At 40.5% G+C, this 13204-nt stretch overlaps 1 protein-coding gene and 1 pseudogene across 2 annotated transcripts in view; one reads left to right on the top strand and one right to left on the bottom strand.

Moving 5' to 3' along the window:
- PRELID2 (PRELI domain containing 2) overlaps window positions 1-13204 on the top strand; it is a 78260-nt gene that overhangs the window by 44789 nt on the left and 20267 nt on the right. The gene's annotated exons all lie outside the window — the stretch shown is intronic.
- LOC139439859 (blood vessel epicardial substance pseudogene) lies at window positions 10485-11399 on the bottom strand (annotated as a pseudogene).

Below are 13204 nucleotides of genomic sequence, written 5' to 3'. Positions count from 1 at the left end.
TGACTGAGTAAACCTGCTGTACAATTCAAACTAACACTCTTCACTGCGATGCTACATCGCCTGCGCTGAAGTAGTTTAGAGCAAATTACAGACTTCCTGACAATCATATACCAACTATGAACTTCTGAACCAAAGCACAGTACTTTTAGAGATTTCAATCAATGTGAAGTTTTGGCTGTATATTTAACATAGGGATTGGATATGAGGCTTTAGAGAAAGGCTCCTTGATCCAGTTTTCTCACCTCTCAAATGTCTTGAACTCTTGATTTCCTTATCGCTGAAATGAAGTGATCATATTACTACTTCACAGGTTTATTTTAAGGATTGAGATCATATTTGTTAAACACTCCTGGCACATAGAAAAACCTCAGTAATTATTAACAGTAAGAGAAGTATCTTTTCATAGTTTTAAATAATTACCTGAAAATTTTTTTTTAAATATATGCAGGAGTCTAGGTCAAATTTGTGTTGTTTCTTTTAAAATTTACTTTTTAATCATATTTCAAACTACAAAAGTATTACATAGTCAATATCAATTTTAATTAAAACACAATGAATAAAATATAAATGAACCATAATTCTAGTGCTCAGAGCATCTGCATTTAACATTTTGGTGCTGATACTTCCCTGTGTTCATGTGTCTGTTTGTGTATGTTTGTGTATATATGTATTTTAAACAAAATTGGGGTTATTCTGTACATGTTACTATTTAGCCTGACTTTTTCATTATGAACATTTTGTAAACACTTTCCTGTGACATTCCATATTCCTTGAAACATGAATTTTGATGCCTGTGAAATATGCTATTGGCACAGTTAGCTCCTATTGCAGATTTCTGTTTTTTTCCATCATTATAAATAATATTATCCTTCCTTGAATGTAAATCATTTTGTACATTTTTGGTTGTTTCCTGTGTTAAAGAGTGTACACGTTTTTAAGACCTTTGATGTATATTGCTGAGTTTCCTTCCACAAGAATTATGCCTGTTTATAGCTTCCACTGCTAGCTGGTACTAGTGTTATAGTTTCCCGGCTTCCAAAGCAAATACAATGCAATGGGTTGGCTTAAGCAGTGGGAGTTTATTGGCTCACTATTTTGAGGTTAGGAGAAGTCCAAAATACAAGGCGTCATCAAGGCGATGCTTTCTCCCAGAAGGCTGTGGTGTTCTGGGCTGGCTGCTGGTGATCCTCGGTCCTCGCCTTTTCTGTAACATGGCAGTGGGCATGGTGCCTTCTTGGTTCCATTCACTTGCAGCTTCTTTCTGCTTTATGTGTGGCTTTTTTTTTTTTTCCGTTCTGAATTGGATTCCGCTTTTAAAGGACTCTACTAATAGGATTAAGTCCCTCATGATCATTCATTTGGGCCATACCTTAACTAAATTAACCTCATCCAAAGGTCTTATATACAATACCACACTGGGTATTGCCATTTTCCTTGCTCTGTTACTTAAATGAATGACTTAACCTCTCAAAACTTTGGTTTGTCGTTAGGAAAGTAGAGCTAATTCTTTTCACTTTACAGGATTGTTGTGAAGAAGAAATGAAATTGATAGCTCCTGTCTTCTGATTCCTACTCTGAAGATGATTGAAAGTTAATTGTTCTATCATTAACCAGATATTTGACCTTAGTCCCTCCCCCAGCATTTTAATTGGATTAGTTGCTCTGAGCTGCTCATTTCCTTATCTGTGAATTGAGGGTCTAGTGTATACACATGCATGGGTATTCCCAACCCTAAAAAGGAGTGGACATTTCAAAACCCAAGAAAAAAGGAAAAGAAAACTATCATTCAAGAGAATAAATAAGTCATAGGCAAGACATAAGAACCAGTTTAATAGTGTGCTGGTTATAGATTGAAGACTTACATTTTCTGCTTGTTATTTATGTGACTTATTTCAAAAGTTTTTATATTACTTGAACCATTTGAACAGACTGATGAATTGTGTTTTCTCTCACCAGTTCCAGAGGGTTTATGACTCAGCTCTAAATTGATCTCTGTTGATAATACTTTTTACGTCCTCTCTTGAGTGCACAAATAGATTGATTTAGTTGATATTTATTCATTATATGCCATGAGAGTAATATTAAGAATTCTGACTTTTAACAGCTTATTTCTTGATCAGTTAAATAATAGTAGCTGCTGTCTTCTCCCTCCCCATCAGCTCTGCTCATCCTGCCTTATCCCTAGAGTTTTAGTTCCACAAAATGTAGCTGTTGCCATGAAAACATCTTGGTGAAAATGAGTATTCTGTGAGCAATACAGTTTTTGTTCATTCCACTGAGTTTAAATCAGTCCTTTACCTTGACTGTGAGACTTAGGAATCTAAATTCCCTCAATGGCTCATTTGAATTCATCCCTGTTGTAATAGACTTTGCTCAGTGGTGTAACTGTCAAGCATCCCTTAAGTCAGCCAGCTGAAATTCTGGGACGTTGACTCCCATGAATGTAGACGAAACCTAGGAAGTTAAGTTCTTCCCTGAAATGACAGGAAGTGGAATCTGGATCCCCAGGTGTGTTGATGTTATTTGTATCATGATCAGAGGGCATGTCCTTGTACCCTGTCTTTGTCACTCTTTAATAGCCATGTTACTTGGACTAATTGCTCTGAGCGTCACTGTCATTTTCTGTAAAATCAGGAATTGGACTACGTAGGTAATTTTCAGCTCTGACGTTATGTGGCTTTTCATCCCTCTTTCTCCCTAATCTCTAAACCCCAAGACTTTTATTTAGCTGACAGCTAGTCTTTAAGCCTGCATAAAAGTCAGGAATTTAAGCTAAGTAGGGATCCAGGAGAAGCAAAGGTACTTCATATAGCAAGTAGAGGTCAAGGACTGAGGTAGCAGTTTTAATAGAATATTTATAGATAAGAAATGTGCTCTTATAAAACACTGGTTAGCAAGATGAGGTGGTGAAGATGTGGTATAAGTTCATCTTATAATCATATTCATGAGTTAAATAAGCTGCATATTACAAAACTTGCAGTAATAGATATGTAGTCCTATTTTTTAAATGGATGTTTTATATAAAAATATATGGTATGGCCAGACAAAATCTTACCATCATATAAAATGATTTATCAGCAACCATTCAACTAAAAATGACTGAGCCTTAAAAATCAATTTATATAAAAGAACCAATTTGAGCACATTTTAAAAGTATAATATATTCCTCGAAAAGTTAAACATAGAATTATCATATGGCTCAGCAGTTTTTACTCACAGGTATATATAAAAGAATTAATGACAGGTATTAACACACAGACTTGTATATGAATGTTCATAGTAGCATTATTCATATTAACCAAAAGGTGGAAACAGCCTGGATGTCCATCAACTGATAAATGGATAAACAAAACGTGGTGTAGGGAAGCGGACTTGGCACAATGGAGAGGGCGTCGGCCTACCACATGGGAGGTCCACAGTTCAAACCCTGGGCCTCTTTGACCCATGGAGAGCTGGCCCATGCGCAGTGCTCATGTGCACAAGGAGTGCCCTGCCATGCAGGGGTGTTCCCTGCGTAGGGGAGCCCCACGCGCAAGGAGTGCACCCCGTAAGGAGAGCTGCCCAGCGTGAAAGAAAGTGCAGCCTGCCCAAGAATGGTGCCGCACACACGGAGAGCTAACACAACAAGATGACACAATAAAAAGAAACAGATTCCCGGTGCCGCTGATAAGGATGGAAGCAGTCACAGAAGAACACACAGGGAATGGACACAGAGAGCAGACAACACAGAGAGCAGAGAGATTAATTTAAAAAACAACAAAAAAACACACAAAAAAACGCCGTATATACACACAATGGAATATGATTCAGCCATGAGAAAGAATAAAGTAATGATACATGCTGCAACATGGATGAACTTCAAAAGCATTCTGCTATGGGAAAGAAACCAGATAAAAGGTCACATACTGTATGATTTTATTTATATGAAATATAGGGAATAGGTAAATCCATAGAGACAGAGAGCAAATTAGTGGTTTCCAGGAGCTAGGGAGTAAGTGAAGAGTAGAGGGTTGAGGAGTGATTGCTTAATGGGTTTGAAGTTTCCTTTTGGAGTGATGAAAATGTTCTGGAACTAGACAGAAGTGATGTTTGTATAACATTGTGAATGTACTAGAGGCCACTGAATTATACATTTTAAAATAATTTTGTGTGAATTTTATACCCCAATAAAGTATATTGTAGAAGATTAAAAGATGTGAGTAATCATTATTTCTCAGCCAGTGTTCTTTCTTCAGGCCATTCAGCCTATCACTACTAAACTATAGTCACTAAAATACCTTTTTACCAGGTCCCACTCTATGTCAAAAACTTCATACCTCTTCCCATTTGTTTCACATGGACCCCTAACTCTGCATGAGAAGATCTTACTTTCCCCAACTATCTTGGAAACTACCAGGCAGGAAAATAAGAGCCCTGGGAAAATAAGATAATGGCCTTTGGTGGGAATGTAGATTTTATTTTAAAAGGCATTAACGTTTGTTAAAGTCTATTGGTTTTTCTATTATTTTCTGTACTTCTTGGTATGTTTGAAGTATTTCATAATAAAAAATATTATTGTACTCATCTCAAAAGACTCTTTCAATCTTTGAGCAAAAAAATATTTAAAATGTTTTCAGTAGGTACTACCTGCATGTAAATGCTTTTAATTATATTTCCAGAAGAGCCATTTATGTTCTTTTGCCCTAGCTCACTTTGAAACCAGCAGAGTATCCTGTCTCTAATAAGCTGTGTGACCTGGGGTGAGCCATTTAATTTTCTGTGTCTACTTTCTATGTATGTAAAATGAGGATACTACTGGAACCTACTTCAGAATTCTTGTGATGAGTAAATAAGTTAATATATCTAAAGCACTTAGGACAGGACTTGGCATACAATAAATGATCAGTTATTATTTTTTTAATCATTATCATTTGAAAAGAAAAATGCAGGAAGCAAAAACTTGTTTTCCCCATTATGACATTATAGTCAGACGTTTAATGTTTATAAGTCTATAGTAGAATACCAGTAAGTCTACTTTAGTCCATAGTCCATTCCCTAATCCTGAGGATTCTGAGATGGTGATGCCCACTCCACCTCCAGCTGAGAGGGGGCTTCAATCCTATAGAGCAGATGGATGGGACTATCTTGCTTGCAGCTGTAGACTCTCCTTGTTAGTTGTCCTGGGTAAGTCCAGTGAACTATAGAGTAGCTGTTGCAACTCTGTTGCAATTCAGAGCCCAGCTGTCATATGGACAGGCCAAAGATTTAAGTTCTTGGATGTACACTTAACAACTCTACTACTAATTATAGGTTCAGATAGAAGGGGCAGAAGAGCCATATGTAGGGAAACCACAACTGAGTCCCACTCTATATACAGATTTTAAACACTATCATGGTTGCAGTATAGGTACAATTTGTCTTCTTTTTGCAAAAATATTTTATCACAGATATCTTTCATGGTAACTACATAAATTTTAATTCATTTTTTTAAAGATTGATTGATTGATTGATTTCTCTCCCCTCTGCCCCCCCCATCATCTGCTCTCTGTGTCCACTTGCTATGTGTTCTTCTGTGTCCACTTTCATTCTTGCCAGCGGCGTTGGGAAGCTGTGTCTCTCTTTGTTGGCGTCATCTTGCTGCATCAGCTCTCTGTGTGTGCAGCGCACTTCTGGGCAGGCTGTGCTTTATTCGCATGAGGTGACTCTACATGCAGGGCGCACTCCTTGCGCCTGGGGCTCCCCTACATGAGACACTCCTGTGTGGCAGGGCAGTCCTTGTGCGCATCAGCACTGCGCGTGGGCCAGCTCACCACATGGGTCAGGAGGCCTTGGGTTTGAACCCTGGACCTCCCATATGGTAGGCAGATGCTCTATCAGTTGAGCCAAATCTGCTTCCCTACATAAATTTTAAAGCCATCATTTTAATGACTGCATACTATTTCATTAAATAATTAAATAATAGACTGTTTCATTGTTTTTTAGTATTTATTCAGCATTAGGTTATTTCTAAATTTTTACCTTTATAACTGAGATCATGTGAAATATCTTTGTACTTAGAACCTTTCATATTTTGTATTATTGCCTTAGAAAAACTTCCCCAAAGCACTTACATTTTTTTCAATTGAGGTGAAATTCACATAACATTAAATTAACCATTTTAAATGTATAGTTCAGTGACATTTAGCACAGTCACTATAGCAGTTTGATATTATTGATGAATTCCAAAAAAGAAATATTGGATTATGTTTGTAAACTGATCTTTACCTCTGGGCATATTAGATTATATTGGATTCAGAGGTTTCCTTGATTAAGTAATCAGGTAAACCTCTTGTGCCAGTAGGGTGTTGAGTTCTCACCTTTTGGTAGGTGGGAACTCACAGATAAAAGACAAAGGACAGAGTTGAGGAGTTTTGATGTTGGAGTTTTGATGTTGGAGTTTAATGCTGAAGCCTTAAGCTGGAGCCATGGAACAGGAAGCCTGAATCCTTGCAGACGTCGGCAGCCATCTTGCTCCAACACATGGACATAAACTTTGGTGAGGGAAGTAACTTATGCTTTATGGCTTGGTATATATAAGCTCCTACCCCAAATAAATACCCTTTATAAAAACCAACCAATTTCTGGTATTTTTCATCAGCACCCCTTTGGCTGACTAATACAGTCACTATATTATGCACCAACTCTATCTAAAACATTTTCATTACCACGTTAAGGGTCTGTCATTAAACAGTCACTCCCTATTCCCCCCAATCTCCAGCTCCTGGCAACTGCTAATCAGCTTTCTGTCTCTAAGGATTTACATATTCTGTATTTTATGTAAGTGGACTCATACAGTCTGTGAACTTTTGTGTCTGGCCTCTTTCACTTCTGCCTGCCACTTTTTTGGAGTTCATCCATGTTTTATCATGTATCAGTACTTCATTCCTTTTTATGGGTGGGTAAAATAGTCCATTATATGGGTAGACTGCATTTTGTTTATCCATTCATCTGCTAATGAACATTTGGGTTGTTTCTACCTTTTGATTCTTGTGAATAGTGCTGCCATGAACATTCGTGTACAAGTTTTTCTTTGAATACCTGTTTTCAGTTCTTTTGAGCCTAAGAATGGATCTTTTGGCACTTCCTTGTTTAGCTTTTTGAAGACCCTCCAACTATTTTCCATAGCGTGGCACCATTTTATATTTCTACCAGCAATATATGAGAATTCCTATTTTTCCATATACTTGTTATATGGAAACATATTAACACCAACACTTGTTATTTTCCTTTTTTTAAAAAATAGCCACCCTAATGTGTGTAAAGTGGTATTCCATTGTGGTTTTAATTTGCTTTTCCCTGATTGCGGCGGCTTGCTCGGTCGGTAGAGGTGGGGTCTGGCTGCGGACGAGGGGTCGGTCCAGCTCTGGACGAGGGGTCGGTCCCGCTTGGGACAAGGGGTCGGTCCCACTTGGGATGAGGGGTCGGTCCGGCAGCAGATGAGGGATCGGTCTCACAAGGGGTTGCGCGGTTCGGTTGATGGGGTCGCCCGGTGAAGCTGGCGACGAAGGGGTCGCCCGGAGAAGCAGGCGACGAAGGGGTCGCCCGGAGAAGCAGGCGACGAACTGGGGACAAGGGAGGCCAGGCCCTTGTGGGGGGCTCTCAGGACTGGAGGGCGCACGGCAGAAGAACTACCGCGGAGACAAGGTAAACACGCAAGTCCACTTTATTGAGGGAGAGGCAACAGTTTTATAGGGGCTGGGGAAGGCTGATTGGTCGAAGCCACGCCCTGTTCTGATTGGTTGCCGGTGAAAGGTCAGTGGGCGGTACTGGACAGGGGAGGGGTGGTGGTTAGGGATTGGCTGTCGCTGTTGCTGGGGGAAGGGGCAGGGTTTAGGGATTGGTGGCTGCTGTTGCTGGGGTGGAGGGCAGACTTGAGTTTCCCGCCCACGCCTGGCTGTTGCTGCTGTCGGGGGAGGGGAAAAGGGCAGACTGGATTTTTCCGCCCACGCCTGGCTGTTGCTGCTGTCGGGGGAGGGGAAAAGGGCAGACTGGATTTTTCCGCCCTGCGCCTGCGCAGGGAGAAAGAAGAAGAAGGGTGCCGCCCCACAGGCATCCTGTGGCGCCATCCGGGAGGAGGGGCGGCCGTGGAAGCATGGCTGCTGAGAAGGGGAGACCCGAGGGCACTCTGCGCCCATGCCGAGCTTCCTTCAGGGGTGGCGGTGAGTCCGACCAGCCACCCTATTATGGGGGCAGCGGCTTGGAATTAGGCCTACCGCGGCCGCTCCCCCGCCGGGCCACACTTCAGCCCGAGGGGTGACCGCACCTGATGACTATTGCTGTTGAACATATTTTCGCATTCTTACTGGCCATTTGTGTCATCTTTGGGAAAATATCTCTTCAAGTCCTTTGCCCATTTTCTAACTGGGTTGTTTGTCTTTTTACTTTTGGGTTGTCCTCAAGTACTGTTAGGGTTTGTGTGTGCTGGGGCTGCTGTATGTAGTAAAGTACCACAGACTGGTTAAACAACAGAAATTTATTGTCTCACAATTTTGAAGGCTGGAAGTCCCAAATCAAGGTGCCAGCGTCCTTAGTTCTGGGGTGGCTTGCGGCAGCCTGTCAGTCTCTGCCTTCCTTGCCTGACCAGCTCTTTCCTGGCTCTCTTACTCTCTGGATCCTAATGTCCTCTGCTTGAAGGACTCCAGTCATAGTAAATACAGGTCCACTTGAATTCAGTCTGGCTTCACCTTAACTAATTACATCTTCAGAGATACTATTTACCAATAGGTTCACACTTACAGGACCAGGGGTTAGGACTTGAATTTGTCTTTGTGAGGGACGTGATTCAATCTGTAATAGACTGTGACTGTTTTTATGAGTCTTGGAGTATATTCTTTGTTTCCCTCATGAAACAATAAGCTTTTTTGTGGGGCTCACCACTTTTTGTCTTCCACACTCTGTACCTTCCACATAATCAGTGCACACTCATATTTATTGAATTAGTGAACAAATGAACAAATTATTATATTATTTTCCAAAAGTGTTAAGACTTCTTTATGTTTCCATTCTATTATTTAAAAAAAATAGTCTGGAAAGCCGAGGAACTTCCTACTCAACATAGGAGTAATGAGAAATATAGTAGTAACAGGTAGTATTTACTGAGCACATTCTATGCCTGAGGATCATGCTGAGTATGTTACATGTATTACCTCATCTAATACCCTCAACAGTTTCCCTAGGTAAGTGCTACTATCACCATTTTTGATGTGGAAGTTAAGGTATAGGGAGGTATATAGACTGGCCTAAGATCACACAGGTGTGAATCAGGAATTGATTCAGGATTCAAAGGAGGCAATCTGATCCTTAGTTGAGCATTTGATTACTGAGCTGTATGACTTTAAGATGTTGCCTTCCCCCAACCCCCACCTCATTTTACTTTTCCAGCAGTTTACCCGTTTATTTCAACCAGTCTAATGAATTAATTGCCAGGGCACCGGAATTTATTGGTCAAATTACAAACAAGGTATGAATCAAAGTTGTTCCTCTACCTTGCGTATTGTTAAAACAATAGCCAGATTTGCTTGCAGGATCCTGCTGTAAAAGGAATCCCATCTTGCAGTTCACCAAGTGAAGATGTATAAAGGTATTTTTTTTATAAGCCTTTTTTTTTTTTTTTAAGGGAGGCATTTTATTTGATTGTTTCACATTAAAGAGCGCTGATAGATTTAAAACATTGTCCATTTGGGCATTATTGAGGTACTCATTTTTGAGACCAAACAATACAAAGGATGTGATATCAGAATTAGCCAGTAACCCTTTGCAACTGAAATATTAGAGCAACTTGAACAGTAACAGTGGCATTATTATGTCCATTTCTTTCCCTTTACCAGTTTATTATCTGGATTGAGAGTTTTGAAGAACATTTATATCTATAAGCATTACAAGGTAATTTTTTCTTCCTTTGCAAATGGTTGACTTTCTTTTGTTTATTGTTTTGAGGTTCTCTGCTTTTTAATGTAATCTCAACCTCAATTTCAAACTTACATTACTTGCTAAATCTATCAGGTAGACTCCATTGGCAGTGAATGAAATGTCTGTGAGGAAAAAGAACCACAGAATAGAAAAATAAATGAGAGGCGTTTACATTGAGAGAGCTAGAAGACTTTTTTTTTTTAATTAAAATGATAATGTCTAGAAAATACTGTGAAAATATATATCTCAAAATAGAAGTAGGTTTAGGCAGAAAGCTCAGTAAAACAATTACTTAAAAGCTGAACAATAAAAAGGACAAGTAGAATAACCTTTCCTTCTTTGACCCTTCCTCACTTTCTTGCCCTCAGACTCTTCCAGTCTGGATGTACTTAAGTAGAATAATCTAAAAGCCATGAATAAGTGCTGGTATTTCTCAGGATCTCTTCAAGACATCTCAGTAACTTGAATCTTCTCTCTGATCAAGGCAGCTGATACACTTTAAATGTATTTGGAGACGTGTTCAGAGATCTCGTGGACGTCTTCTACCCTTTCTTCTATTAGCTCATTTTGGCAGAGGCTTGCTGGTATGGGGATGACACAGGAAGAAAGGAAACAATGGAGGTCCCCTGAAGAGATGTGTAACCTGTCTTCACTGTCACTGGAGCTGGCAATGTTGTTTTCATTTTCAGCATGGAGATCTGTGTTTAAAGGCTGAGCTGGGAATCCAATATTTTGGCTTTTTTTGTCATTTAATGTAGGATCATTCGATGCATAGAGCTTGTTTCTAGGGTCTTTTCCTATAAGCTTCCTAAATATTTCACCTAGGAAAGGTTCTGATTTCAGAAAGTAAGTTAAACTTTTTCCTGACTAACTTAAGAACCTGTAGTTATCATCTGTAATAATGGTGACCTAGAATATTTCACTTTTGTGCATCTGAGTTGATCTAAATTCAGGAGAATCTATAAAGCCTTGGGTAAATGTTGTGCAGAAAATGTGCTCTGTAGAAGAACTTCATTTTCCCTTTAAGAGGATATTTCAGAAGGTCATCAACTCAGGTTTCATCCTCTGTGGCATAAGTCTGACCCTTTTTTTGGATCACGCAAATCTGTCTAATTGCTCTGAACAAATCTGAAGGCACATAGAGTGGTTCAAACAATCACTGGTAGATGCCAATTGAATTCCTTTTTAATTCTTTATTACTGGCCTTTTCATGTACGAAAGATAAGAAAGATGCAAAAGAACACAGAGTTCCAGATTATTATAACAAGACACAGTGATAGAGTGTGGCTCAGAAGATATACAGGGTATATCCTATAGTTAACATCCTCCTAAGAAGAATCATGAAGGCAAAGAGAAGTTGGAATAACAAGCCTATTTGCAAAACAAATATTTTCTGTATGAGAAACTAGATTATGAATCTCTCTCCAGTTCTCACATGTGGTCTTGTTGAAGTTATTATGGTGTAATGGCATACAAGAAATTATATTTGTTGCCTTGTCATCCTGCTTGGCTTAGTCAAAAGTTTCCCTTTGAGCACCTCCTGACAGACCCTTGCCCTTTCACACCATCTAATTTATTAGGTAATTTACCAGATATACTAGTAATCTAGTTCTCCCACTTCAGTGGTTGTGAATTTTTTTCCCTTTGTTGTTGTTGTTGTTGAGGACTGGATTTGCTCCCAAATGGGGGATGGAAAGAGAAAAAAATAGGTACTGCCTTTTATTATATATATATTTTTTCTTTTTTTTAAAAAGATAACTTAGATTACATAAAATGTTACACACAAAAATATAAGGGATTCACAAGTGCCCCGTTCCCCACACCTCCTACTTTCCCCCATATTAACAACTTCTTTCATTAGTATAGAACATTCATTGCAATTGATGAAAACATTTGGAGCATTGCCACTAAGCATGGATTATAGTTTATGTTGTAGCTTACCCTCTCTCCTACTCAATTCTGTAGGTTATGGCAGGATATATAATGGCCTGTATCTGTCATTGCAATGTCATTCAGGACAATTCCAAGTCCCAAAAATGCCCCCCTATTCACCTCATTCTCCCTGCCCTCAGCACCTCCAGGGGCCACTCTCTCCACATCAGTGATACAATTTCTTCCATTGCTAGAATCACAATAAGTGTATAATAGAATACCAGTAAGTCCACTCTAGTCTATATTTTATTCCTCAGTCCTGAGGATTCTGAGATGGTGAGGCCCACTCCATCTCTAATTGAGAGGGGGCCTCAATCCCATACAGCTGATGGATGGGACTCTCTAGCTGGCAGTTGTAGATTTTCTCAGTTCTTTGGTGTGATGGTTATCTATCTTCACCTACTTGTTAGTTGTCCTGAGTAAGTCCAAAGAACTGGAGAGTAGGTGCTGCAACTTCTCTAAGGCTCAGGGCCCAGCTGGTACATGGACAGCCCAAAGACTCAAGGTGTACTCTTGGACGTACACCTACCAACTCCAGCACTAACAATAGGTTCAAATAGAAGGGACAGAAGGGGCATGTGTAGAAGACACAACTGATCCAACTCTGGCACACTTGGGAGCATGAACTCCAAAGCAGGGTCCACTGACAAGGCACCAAACTCCGGAGCCATCTGCCATGACTGAAGGACCTGGTGTCTCCAGAGTCCTCAGGAGCCCCCCTATTTGGGGTAGTATCTACTTTGGCAGTCTATGGGATCCTGCTGAGACATGCATAGTGTTACCCCTGGGACAGCCTCCTGACTCACTTTGAAGTCTCTTAGCCATATAAACTCATTTGTCTTTAACTTTTCCCCCTTTTCTTCGAGGTCTTTTTCCAGTTGCATTGGTAGTTGGTGCTTGGTAGTAATCCCTCATAGGTCCTGCTTCTCTAAGACTCTTCTGCTGCTTTTGCCAGAGGGGAGTTGAAACCATGGGTACTTTCAGAGCTGGACCCCCAGCAATCTGAAGTAGCTGATCAAAAGGAGTGATCAGGGCAGTGGACTTGGCCCAGTGGTTAGGGCGTCCGTCTACCACATGGGAGGTCCGCAGTTCAAACCCCGGGCCTCCTTGACCCGTGTGGAGCTGGCCCATGCCCTGTGCTGATGTGCGCAAGGAGTGCCGTGCCACGCAGGGGTGTCCCCCGTGTAGGGGAGCCCCACGCGCAAGGAGTGCGCCCCGTAAGGAGAGCTGCCCAGCGCCAAAGAAAGTGCAGCCTGCCTAAGAATGGCGCCGCCCACACGGAGAAATGACACAAGATGACGCAGCAAAAAGAAACACAGATTCCCATGCCGCTGATAACAACAGA

This window comes from Dasypus novemcinctus, chromosome 2 (assembly GCF_030445035.2).
Source record: "Dasypus novemcinctus isolate mDasNov1 chromosome 2, mDasNov1.1.hap2, whole genome shotgun sequence".
NCBI classification, from domain to species: domain Eukaryota; kingdom Metazoa; phylum Chordata; class Mammalia; order Cingulata; family Dasypodidae; genus Dasypus; species Dasypus novemcinctus.
The sequence above is the reverse complement of the archived record's forward strand: the minus strand, read 5'-3'. Positions and strand labels throughout refer to the sequence as shown.